This window comes from Lepidochelys kempii, chromosome 6, assembly GCF_965140285.1.
Source record: "Lepidochelys kempii isolate rLepKem1 chromosome 6, rLepKem1.hap1, whole genome shotgun sequence".
NCBI lineage: Eukaryota > Metazoa > Chordata > Testudines > Cheloniidae > Lepidochelys > Lepidochelys kempii.
The window spans coordinates 13,090,372-13,103,373 of NC_136385.1; the positions used below are offsets into that span (position 1 = coordinate 13,090,372).

Sequence of the window (13,002 nt, forward strand, 5' to 3'; positions counted from 1 at the left end):
ATTCTCAGCCCAGCTCCTCCTGACAGCTCAGAGGGGAGGAGCTCTTTGTCTCGCCTGGCAGATAAAAACCCCTCCCTGCTGGGCAGCTCCAGTTTTCCTCACCATCTCTACTTGCTGAGCTCCAGGTTGAGCCATCTGACCCCTGTGCTGGTCCCCCTGACTCCCATGTCCCCTTCTGGTGGCTGGGATCCAATGGAGACTCCCATCTGTGCAGGCTGGACCGCTCGGGAGAAGCCACCCATCTAGATAAGGCAGGTACCTTCAGAGTCCTGCTGTGCAGATTTATCCCCTCTGGCTTGAAGACACTGTTTCCCCATTGCCACCCTTCCCTCCTCAGGAGGTGGTGAATGCTGGGAAACCCATGCAGGGAGTGGGCAAAGGGTATTGGTGGAAGGATGTGGGGCTATTAATTTTTCTTCTCCGTGCCTCAGTTTCCCCATCTTACAGAGAAGGATAATGATACTGGCCTACTTTGTGGAGCACTTTGAGATCTCCTGATCAAAAGGGCTACAAAAGACCTAGGGATTGTTATTATCGGGGATCCTGCTGCCAATTTAGCTATTTTAAAATATGACTCTGGATAGAGTTCCACAGATATGCCCGCAGATCCATCTGCATGCTCAGGGTCCAACAATCCATGCCATACAACGTGTAAAACTGCCTAGGTAGGCACAGGAACTCGCCTATAAACAAATGTGCCCTTTATCTGCCACTTTGTTTGCAATCCAGTTACACCTCACCAGCGTGGCTGTCAATGGTTAGACGTCAGGGGATGCGCTATGTGCCATTCCCCCCCCCCCCGCCAACTTAGTGATTTTGTCACTAGATTTAGAGACTTTTTGGTTTCCCTAGCGAGGAAATAAGTTCAAAGCGACAAGTGACAAATCTAGAGACTTTCACTGCCAATTACAGTGATATTCAGAGAAAGAAGTTGCCAATTTGTATAGTCACAAAATCATTCACAAGTAGCTCAATAGTATTAATAAAATCCATTCCATGCTCTTCTTACTGCATTCTTTTACATACCAAGTCAATGTCAAAGCTCACTTGGGCATGGCCTCAGAAGGAAGTGCATTCCAGGGTTTCTTGGGCTTAGAGGCTGCGAATGAGAGGCTGGGTTTGACTAGAGCGCCCGGTGGCAGAATAAATGCTTAGCACATAACTGGGACTCAGCTTTGATTCCTTGGTGGCGGGGAGGGGATGAAAAGCCAGATTTAATGGGGAGGGGAGGCTGGAAGAGGGGAAGATACAACTGCCTCTAAGGGGAAAAGTCATGATCTTCTGCTTAATAAAAACTGTTAGTGACCAGGACAGGCACCACTCCCTGGGTGAGGTTGACGCAGGAAAAAACATTTGTCAACAGATCTTTGAGCCTTTGCCCACTGAAATGTTACCTGTTCAAAAACCCTCTCCAAGGAGTGGGAAGCTGGCTCGTCTAGCAGAGCAATTCCTTGGGATTCTGCAGAACCTGCCTTTGGTACTGGCTTCTGTGCTCACCGTGCCTGGGCAAAAGGATACTCCCAGCTGCTGAACAGAAAGCAGCAGCAATGCTGGGTGCTCCCTCTCCGGCTGGATCGTCTTGGCAGCTGAGTTTATTTTGTTATCATTGACCAGCCCTGTTGGTGTCTCTCAGCTGGTAGAGGGCTGGCAGGGAGTTTCTGGCTGTCTTGGCTACACGGGGCAGGGCTGGGGTCCCCCTACTTCTTAACCTGGCATTTGGCTGCCCCTCCAATCCTCCTTTTGGAGCTCTGCTGTCTGGGGGCACAGCCCAGATTCCCCTAGCCCCTGCGGGGTTGAGCTGTCCTGGGCAGCAAACCTGCCTCCCCCGGAGCAGATGTTGCCTTGAGAAAAAGCTTGTGTGGAATTCTTTCCATGCCACCCAAGAGGGGCAGTTTGGTCTCTCCAGCCATAGAACAGGTTATTCTTTGTGCCAATCAAATCCCACCAGAGGGTCACTGCTCCCCTAGATCCTAGGGCTCAGCTCCCAGCCAGCAAAACCCCCAAATCATGCCTGGGATCACTAGGGGCTTTGCTGCAATTGTTGACTCTGAATTCTCTGAACTTCCCTTCAATTCTCTCCGTCAGCCTGTGTGCGCATTTTGTCTGCTTGGGATTTAGTTGTTTGGAGAGGAAGGTGGTTGGAGGCGGGGGGGGGGGGGGGAATGGAACAGGGATCTGCACGTTTCTAGACCACTCCAGCAACAGCAAACATTCAGAGGAGTGAGATGCAAAGGGACTTTGCTTCTCCATGAGATTCATTCAGAGGGAAACCGGAGAAAGAGAATAGCCCTTTACATAAAGGAGAGGGGGAATTAAAATTTAAAAAATGAAGAATGTTAAAAATAGGGGGAAGAAAGACAAGGAAAGATGATACACAGAAAAAAGAAGGCAAGGAAGAGAGCAAAAGGCTGGGCAATTTGGTGCCATGGAAATGATGACCCTGTAAAGTGACGTTTGATTCCTTGCACCAGGTCCCCAAGCCCTCTTTTATCTTGCCTGAAATCATCTTGTGTAGCCAGGACAGCCAGAAACCCCCTGCCAGCCCCCTGCCAGCTGAGAGACACCAACAGAGCCAGTCAGTGATAACTTCATAAACTCAGCTGCCAAGACGATCCAGCCGGAGAGGGAGCACCCAGCATTGCTGCAGCTTTCTGTTCAGCAGCTGGGAGTGTCCTCTTGCCCGGGCAGGTGTATATAAATTCTCTTTTGAATTCTGTGGGAAGTTTGTTTACTGACAATGTTGACACTTTTTTAATGCCTAAATAGCGACATCTAGCGACTTTGCAGGGTTTCTCTGGTGACTTCCTACTATGTGGAGTTCGCACATGTGATATTTGCAGTTGTCGCACTGCAAATGGCTTCATGATGCAGCAGCTCCCAGGTATCATGGTGCCTGAAGTTAATCAGATTTTACTGCTACAGGCCCTCATTCAGCAAAACGTCCCTGTTCAGGACAGCACCTCTGCACATATTTAACTTCAAACCTGGGTGCAACTTTCAATGGAGTCGATGGGCCCCAGGCCTGCCCTACACTCAGCTGTAAATATTTTGGCTATGACCCTGTCATTCCAGACACCAAAAATTCCCCACATGGCTCCCAAATCAACATAGTGCCAAGGACTCCAGCTGAGGGGCTGGCCCATGGGTCCCACTGGCTCCTGGGTACAGTGAAAGCTCCGTTAGTATGGGTACCTTCTTTCCCGATTTATCAGCATCTCACACTGTGTGCTGACCAACCCTTCCATTCCATCTCTGCCTGTGTATCCGCAGGGACTCTCATCCATGGCAGACGCTGTAACTCACATCCCGGGTTGGCTTCCTCCCCTCCAAACTCAGAGACCATTTTGAGAACACAGGTCGAAACCTCTCTAGGCCCCAGCTCCACCTCCGTGAGTGGGGTAACAATAACTGCTCCCTTCCTTGTGAGGAGTGTGGTGCCTCTGCTCTGTGAAGAGCAGAGAATAATTAAGGCCGCTCAGAGGAAAAGAGGAGCTAGAAGATCCTCAGTGCTAATACAGGTGTGATCCTCTAAGCCGAGGAGTCATTTTTAGGGAGTCATTTCTGGCCCACAGTCTCCTGAAATGTTTGAAAGAGAGACCAAGGTTCAATTCAGATCCAGGTCAGGGGACTCCGAGTGAGTAGCTAATTTAGCAAGGTCACCCAGGCTGCCCGAATTGAGCTGAGGCACGAATGATGCCTGGGGGGGGGGGTTGCTGAGGCGCAAATGATGCCGTGTGTGTGTGTGTGTGTGTGTGTGCGCCTCATGAGAGACAGTGACACCAGCCTTCATGTTTCCTCTTTTAAAACAGCTGCATTGGAGAGAACATGTCCTCTGAACCTGCGAGGTCTCCCAGGCTGGAAGAGGCAAGATGGGAGGAGATTTGTGGGATTTATGCAGGGAGGAGAGTTATGAGAAGCAATGGGGTAAAGGAGTGGCATTGGGTGCCTTGAGGAATCTGGCCCCATGGGTGGTGTCTTATCCATCTCACGATGTCGCTCATTGTCTCCCAGCAGAGCATGAGACAGTGGGACCAATGCCCCCAGGGAACTGCACAGTGGTGACAGAGTTTATATTCCTGGCCTTTCCCACCCACCCAGATCTTCAGACCCTGTTCTTCATGAGCATCAGCCTGGTCTTCACAGCCACTGTGACAAGGAACCTGCTCATCCTGGTGGCGATCCGGGGGGACGCCTGTCTGCACACCCCCATGTACTTCTTCCTGGAGGGCCTGTCCATTGTTGAGCTTGGCTATGCTGCAGCCATCTTCCCACAGATGCTGGTGAATGCCCTGCAGGACAGGAAGAGAATCAGCTTTGGGGGCTGTGGGGCCCAGGTGTTCTTCTTTCTTGGTCTGGGAAGCTCAGATTGCTTCCTGCTGGTGGCCATAGCCTATGACCGGTACGTGGCCATCTGCCACCCACTGCACTACATGCTCATTATGATGTGGCGGCTCTGCCTGTGGCTGGTGGCCACTTCGCTGGCCCTTCGGGGGCTGCTCTCCCTTCTGATCGTGGGGCTGATCTTCCACCTGCCCTTTTATGACTCCAATGGGGTCAACCATTTCCTTTGGGTTGTCAACCAGGTGCTGAAGCTGGCCAAGACCGACACCCACTCCTAGGAGATTGCCCAGTTCATCGCCAGTGTCCTGATAGTTATCCTCCCCTTCCTCCTGATCTGTGTCTCCTGCGTCTACATTATCACTACTATCCTGCGCTTCCACTCAGCCAAGGGCCGGCGCCATGCCTTCCACACCTGCTCCTCCCACCTCATGGTGGTGCTGCTGCAGTACGGCTGCCTCCGCCTGGTCTACTTGCACTCAAAAGGCAGCTGGTCGGATGAACTGGACCGGTTGATCTCACTGGGATACACATTTGGAAGTCCCATCTTCATCTTCAACCCTTTGATATACAGCCTGAGAAACAAGGAGCTCAAGGAGGCCATTGCAAAAGTCCTCAGGAGACGCACAGGTTAACAGCTTTGCAGAGGATACAGGTCAAGATGGGAAATGACATCTTGGATCTCCCACAGTCAGTAGCTGCCCTTGGAGAGGGAGCTAAGAGTGAGTTGTGTCTGGGTCATTGTTACTAGGTAGATTTAGTACTACACATTCAGAAGCTGGATGTTTGGTGTGGTAGTTTTGAGTCTGTTCCCATAGGTTCCCTGTTGCTGGGATCAGACTCCATGAAGGCGAGCAGTCAGGGCAGCTGCTTTACAAAAGGCCATGTGTTCTGTGTGAGTTGGGAGAAGCTGAGCCAGGAGCAGAAAGCAGGCTCTTTCCCCTAATTCTGAAGCATTTTGTAGCAGGTTAGTGATATTGTTACCCTCCAACAGGGAAGGCTGGGCAATGTTAATTATAGCAAGGGGAAATTGGGAGGGAAAATTTCTTCTATTTTAATTGTATGCGTTGAATGTTGTTTGATTTTAGCCAAACTGTTTTAGTTAAATTTTCTCAACTAGTGCGATTCAGGCAGATGTGTGGAGGCAGATGCATCAGGGGGAAGAGCCAGTCCATGCTATTACTGCGGGGGATCAATACAAGGTGGAAAGGAGTGGGTCAGCCTGGAGAGGAGGAGGTAGAGGGAGAGTTCGTGGCTTTGGGGGGCTAGTCAGGGACGAGCGGGCAGCTATAGAGCAACAGATCCAGAGACTGCAGGCTAAATTGACTACCCACGATCTTACCAGATCAGGGGGAAAGTGGTCCCGGAGGCCAAGGGACTGGGACTGCCTGAAATGCCAGACACACAATTTTGCATGGAGACAGGAATGCGTTCGGTGCCAGGACCCCCGGTCCCCTCATGAACCAGTGGGAGGGACAGAGGTGGGTGCTGCAACTTAGGGGTGCCCTGGGAGGCGTCCTGTCCATGTTCTCAGTTTAGGACGGGATGTGTCTGGTCGCCCTACGCTCCAGGGGGCAATCGAAGGGAGACCCATGAGGGATTTTTTGATAGACACTGGAGCAGCCATCAGTTTAACCACATGGGGGCAGGGGAGACCCTCAGAAGGGACTGTGACAATTGTAGGGGCAACAGGAGGGGAGACACAGTTAACCCTGAGGCGGGGACAAATCAAAGGAATCTGGGGGGAAGGGGAGATTATGTGGGGTTGTAATGATATGCTTAATCTGTTGGGGGCAGGAGATTTACACAAACTGGGACTCGTACTGGATTTAGCCAATTGGGTGTGTTTACTGGGGCAAACGCAGGACGGTCAGGGCTTTACCATTCCCATGGGGATAGCCACTATTAAGGCGGCACATGCCCTCCCACCACCCCCGGCTGGGTGGGAACACATCCCTGTGTGGGCGAAGGATAACCTGGATTGTGGGAGGGGCAGCATGGAGGTACTGATGGAGGGAGGGGACCCTCCCCCACAGAAACAGTATCCCATTCCTCGGGAGGCATTGGCAGAGGTGGGGGCAACTATTGGGGAGTTGGAACAAAGGGGACTGATTCGGGCAGTTGCATCCCCTTGTAATGCTGCTGTGTGGCCCGTGAGGAAGCCAAACGGTACCTGGCATCTCACTGTGGATTACAGGGCACTAAATGCTCTGGCCAATTCACCAGCCTCAGTGGTGGCAGTGTACCCTGAAATGTTGGCCCGTATTGGACCCCAATTCCGAATTTTCACTGTTTTGGACATAGCTAATGGGTTTTGGTCTCTGCCACTAGCTACCTCATGTCAGTATAAAACTGCATTCACATGGGAGGGCAGACAGTTCTGCTGGACAGTCCTACCCCAGGGATATAGGGACTCCCCTGCAATTTTTCACAGATACATGAGACAGGCTCTGGAGGGGGTGGATTCAGCAAGGTGCATACAATATGTAGACGACCTGTTGCTAATGTCAGGGACAGAGGAAGAAGACAGGGAACTAACCGAGCAGGTCCTGCAAGCTTTGGCAAGAGCAGGATTGAAGGTCAATGGGAAAAAGGCTCAGATGGGACAGACAAGAGTGACCTACTTAGGAGTGGAAGTGTCTCAGATGGGAAGGGAAATCGATAAGGGATGGGTGCAACTGATCCAGTCCCTGCCACTGCCTACGGATGTTAAAAGCTTGCAAAGTTTTCTGGGTCTAACTGGATTTTGCAGGGATTTTGTGGCCAATTATGCAGAAATAGCCCAGCCTCTATTTGACCTAACCCGAGCCTCAACTTGGGAGTGGTCAGAAGAGTGTACTGAGGCAGTGAGAGTACTAAAGGAAAACCTGGCCAGTGCTCCAGTGCTGGCCTCCCCAGATGGGGAGAAATTCTTTTATCTGTATCCTTTGGTATCAGACACTACCATTGGTTGTGCATTAACACAGGAGTATGGAGCAAAGGACCGACCTGTGGCCTTTGCCTCTCGACTTTTGAGTGCTGTGGAATTGAAGTGTGGATGGTGTGAAAAGGTGCTCTGGTGCACCTACTGGGGGGCAGGGAAATTCAAATGCCTCCCGGGAATGAAGAAAGTCATAGTCCGATCTCATCATGACCCCCTGCGGCTGTTAAACATGCACACTATCTTACAGGGACAAGTGAGTGGGCAGCGTACTGCTAAATGGTTGCTGGCTCTACAGGCAGAAAACATTAAAGCAGAGGTGTTAAAGGAACCCATAGTCTGGGTAGCTGAATTACATCTGGCTGGCACCCCACACCAATGTGAAGCCAGCCCAGGTAAAACCCAACATCAGGTGTTTCGGGCGGCTAACCCCAATCAGGTAAAGGAGGGGACACTGGTATGGTTTTTGGATGGAAGTTGTATGTATCAAAGGGGACAGAAAACTGCAGGCTTAGCTGTTGTGGGAATCAGAGGCAATGAGTCAGTCAGCACCATTGGTTTCTCACTAGAAGCGAAGTCAGCTCAGGAGGCAGAACTGGCAGCCTTGCTAACACCTTTAAATGAAGTGGATCCCAAATTTGAGCCAGAATGTTGGGTGGTGGTAGATTCAGATTATGTATTTCGTGGTGCCACATTAATGCTGAGATGGTGGGCAGATAATCATTTCAGGGCAACAGACGGCTCCACAATCAAGCATGCTACCTGGTGGAAGCGAGTGGAGGAGCTGAGTCACTGTTTTACACGGATCAATGTGGTAAAGGTAAAGGCACACAAGAAAACAGGACCCCTAAGCAAAGGGAATAATCTGGCCGATGTAGAGGCCAAGCGGGCTGCTACAGAGGCACCCCCATGGCCCTGGGAGCCAGAAGAGAGTGTGCCTGTCACAGTGTTAACAAGAAGCGGGATGGATACAGATCGGGGAGGGCGAATTCGAGAGTTGCAGGAATCTGACTCAGGACTGGAAGGCATCATGAAACTTGGAGACAGGCATGTGCGAAAGGTGGAACTAATGGAAGGGATTTGGTGTGTCTTAACAACTGAGGGACCGGTAATGTTGTGCCCTCAGGGAAGTCGGACAGCTTTCTTAAGCTGGGTGCATGGGAGCTTGGCAGGGGGACACCCCGGGTTTGAGGAGGCACTGGGAACTTTAAAAAGGTTGTGCTGGTGGCCAGGAATGGCAGCTGATTTAAAATCACATCTGGAACGTTGTTTGGACTGTGCCAGGCACAGCCCACCTCACAACGTGCTAAGGGGAGAATTAATGAGACAAGCCCCAAGGGGACCATGGGAAAGAATACAAATTGATTACACAGGACCCCTACCACCAGATCACAGGAAAAACCGATTCATGTTGGTGGTAGTGGATGCTTTCAGCCGGTGGGTGGAAGCTTTCCCCACAAAGTATCAAACTGCCCGGGTAACTGCTGCAATACTGGTAAATGAGGTATTCACTCGCTGTGGGGTTCCGAAGGGCCCACTCTGCTATTACTGGGTACAGAGAATGGAGGACGGGAGTGGGTCCACTGCAGGCAAATAAAAAGGTACAAACAGGGGATTGGGAAAGGGGACGTGTAAATTTTGTTATGTGTGTATTACAGGTTAATTCAAAAAGGAGAAAAGGATGAAAATTCCCTGGCCCTGGATGGAACAATTACTAGTGCTAATCACAATTGTCACATTTACAAATTCTATTCAGATCCCATGATGTGAAGTGTCAAAAGGAGGAAACACATGGACGGCTACACATGCAACCTGTGGTAATAAAGCTAATGAAGACTATGAGAATCTCCCCATAGAAAGATGTACCACTAATACTCCAACAGTATGTGTCGCCATATGTCCTATGCTTTTCCAGGGATACCTGGGCAGGAGGATCCCAAAAGAAAAAGAAAAAAAGAAAAAGAAAAAAAGGGGTGGAGTGTTAGGATATAGATATAGATATTCAGGCCTGTCTGTAAAGGCCTGTACTTTAAGAATTTAGGCGTATTTTTATCACTTGGCTAGTTAGAGGTATAAAAGAAAGAATCAAAATCACTGTCTGCCAATGTAAGGTCCTTCTCTTACTGTGACAGTCTGGGGCCCTGTTCTTAGGCTAAGGCCTTTGGCTAAGTGACAGAGGCAGCCATAAGCTGGGAAGCGACCGATCACATCCTCACATTCCAAAGTAGTCACATGGAAAGAAGGTGCTATTGGGCTGTTAGGAATACAATCCTGTCCTGATAGTGCCTATCAGCTCCAGAGAAAGGGAAGTGCCTAGAAAATGTAAAAGAAGACTTAGTTTGATAGCATCCTGTCTGGCAAGAACTCACTTATCAATACTGGGATGTGAAATCCTCACTTCTGTATTGTCTTGCCATTATAGTTCCCACTTTGCTATTGTTTGTCTGTATAATCTCTGTCTGGTTTTGTGATTGTTCTTGTCTGCTGTATAATTAATTTTGCTGGGTGTAAACTAATTAAGGTGGTGGGATATAATTGGTTACATAATCATGTTACAATATGTTAGGATTGGTTAGTTAAATTTTAGTAGAATGATTGGTTAAGGTATAGCTAAGAATATTACTATATAAATTAGGGGCAAACAGGAAGTAAGTTGGGATTCGGAAATAAGGAAAAGGAACTTGTATTTAAGCTTGCTGGAAGTTCACCCCAATAAACATTGAATTGTTTGCACCTTCGGACTTCGGGTATTGTTGCTCTCTGTTCATGTGAGAAGGACCAGGGAAGTGGGAGAGTGAAGGAATAAGCTCTCTAACATGTAGTACTGGGGAAAGAGTCATTTATATTTTGCTAGTCTCCATTTTGTGTTTTCTCGTAACTGGGTTTTGTTTTTTTTGTAAGTCTATACACTTAACTGAGTGGTTGGTTAATCAGTCAGCTGACTGGCTAGCAGTGATTTCAGCAGAGGAAGAGGAAGAGTCTTCATGGATTCCAACTGAAGAGTCCTAGGAGCAAGTGGAGGGAAGAAGTTGTTTTTGACTCAGCAGATTGTATGGATTCGGTGATCAAAGCCTCTAACCGAGATTCAGGTTAGCTCAACCTCAGCTTTTGGGAACTCTCAGTTTCTTCTCACTGTGTTTCTGTGGGGACTAAACAGTTCAGATTTTAATTAGTTTTCTTTATGTTTATGTATAACTGTGAGGATAATATATATGGATTATAAAATAGCCATGTTGTCTTGTAAAAATTAAATTATTATTTGTTTCTTTATCATAAGATTTTATAAAGTTGTTATTTAATTAAATTCATTGCTTTTGTTCCTTTTGGGACTTGAATGTGGGGATGTTGACCCTGTGCAATCCTTGCTGAAAATCTGTAGAGGCTGAATTCTGGGTCTCCAGCTGCTTTTCTATGGGAGTTGGGTTTTTTTAGGCACAGGAGTAGGGCAATGAGGCAAACTGTAGCACACCCAAAGGTTATACTTCTCCCAATTATGTTACTTAATTTCATATTTTTTTCATTAAAACTGTCTATTCTTAAATTGATTCCAAGTGACCACGGTTCCCAGTCTGATGTACTGTGGATTCAGAAGGGTGGGGACTTTGCTGCAGAATTGAAACACAGGTTGCTACAGAGGATGAAGGAAGGCTTTCTCCTGGAGATGATCAGGAAAGAGCTCACTAGAACTGTGGTGAAACACAGTAAGGAGACTGTTGGCCTCTTACTGACCCTTAGTGGGGTTGGCCCCTTACTGAACCTAGGCCGGGGAGCCCTACCAATGGGAACCCAACTCTACCACCAAGTGGCCTACCCATAGGAACCCTAAGCCTAGGACGTGGAGCCCTAACCATAGGGTGGGGAGTGTTACCCATAGGAACTCTAACCATACCTCAAGTGGCCTACGCATAGGAACCCTAAGCCTAGACCGGGGAGCCCTACCATAAGGAATCCTAACCCTACTTCCAAGTCGCCTACCGATAGGAACCCTATAACCAGTTTGTGTAATTCATAACGGGGGGAGGGGTCACAAAAAGTGGTGCGTATCTTCCTGCACATTGAGGGAAGGAGCAAATTTCATGAGCTTACACTGTATAGAGCTATATGCAGCGCAAGACAATACAATTTTGTGTTTACACTCCAAAGGGGGTATGACCCTAACTCCAAATGGCCTACCTATAGGAACTCTGATCCTAACTCCAAGTGGCCTACCTATAGGAACCCTAACCCTAGGACCAAGAGCCCTACCCATAAGAACACTAACCCTAGAGCATGGATCCCTACCCGTAGGAACCCTAACCCTAACTCCAAGTGGCCTACCCAGAGGAACCCTAACCCTAGGGCAGGGAGCCCCACCTACAGGCTCTTTAACCCTACAGTATGGGTATTGGGTAAAAAGCTCACGATCTAAGTATTAGACAAGAGACAACAGGTGGAGACAGAGATATGGAGTGATGGGTGTGTACAATGAAACAGTAAGTGCTGATGGGAGGTGGTCTCACTTAGGTGCTGCATGGTCCTACCTACTATCCCCATAGTTTGGGAAAAGATAAGTGTGGGAACATTATTGTGACTATACAGGCTACAAGCAGGCTCTTAGCTGGCTGTGGACCTTCAGTTCAGATAACCTATTCCCTTCACCCTCATGACCTCTTGACAATCATTGTAGACAGTGCGATGCTGTATGATTGAAGATAACCATTTATATAATTGTTTATACCACTGTTGCACAATTGCACTAAATTTGAGACAAAGTATATCATATAAGGTACCAGAGGATGGACTGAGCTGACAATACCACCTGTAGGTTTCATAGCGGCTGAACTCAGTTATGAAGCTACGTCCCGCCATCTCTCCAAAGAAGACACAAGAGAAACGCAGACGTCAGGGTTCATGGTTACAGTCGGGTGACATTATTCAAATTAAACCTTTTTTGTGAAATATGCAGATTCCTCAGCACCAGAACGGTTCATGAATTCATGATCATTTGGCCAAACTGTTCGTTTTGGTGTGGGTGTATGTGGAAGAGGGAATGGAAAAAATTGAAGTGTTTTGATTTTTCACTTTGAAATAACTTTTCATGTCAAAAATTCCTTTACTTTTTTTTATTCCAACCCATTTTAAAATGGTCAAAAGCGAAACAAAACAGTTTGTTTGACCCAAACTTACATTTTAAAAAAATATTAGATTGACCAAACATTTCAGAAATGTTTTATTTTTCATCAGACCCACAACTATTTTTTTCTAACTTTTTGAAATTGCCAACAAAGAAATAAACCTGTTATTTGCCCAACTCTGTTAACAATCATCCATAGCTCCTTTGCGCACACCCCGCATATTACAGAAATGCACTGAGAAATCTGCACTCCATGTTTCGTAGGTTAAATGGAGAAACTGAGGCATGGGAGGAACTGACATGTGCAAGGGAGTGAGTGCCAAAGCCAGGATTATATAATCAGGAGTCTCTGGCTCCTAGCCCAGTGCTCAGCCCACTAGTCCACACATAGACCTATGTCATGGTCGTCAGTAGGTGGACTGTGGGCCAAATCTGGACCGCCAGACACTTTTGATTGGATCCCAAAATCTTTTTATTTACTTATTATTACCATTATTGTTATTATTTTGTTTTCTCTGGTGTCTGGATCTTTACTATACCTTGACCAAGAAATGTGGATCTTGACAAAAAATAGTTGACTATCCCTGTCCTATGTGCTTTCTAGAGGGTATAGCACTGGAATGGGACTCCA

General features: G+C 48.0%; 1 pseudogene; it reads left to right on the forward strand.

Annotated features, from left to right (window-relative positions):
- The first annotated feature begins 4,034 nt into the window (after nucleotides 1-4,034).
- On the forward strand, nucleotides 4,035-4,973 carry LOC140913129 (olfactory receptor 10W1-like; annotated as a pseudogene).
- Nucleotides 4,974-13,002: the final 8,029 nt, after the last annotated feature.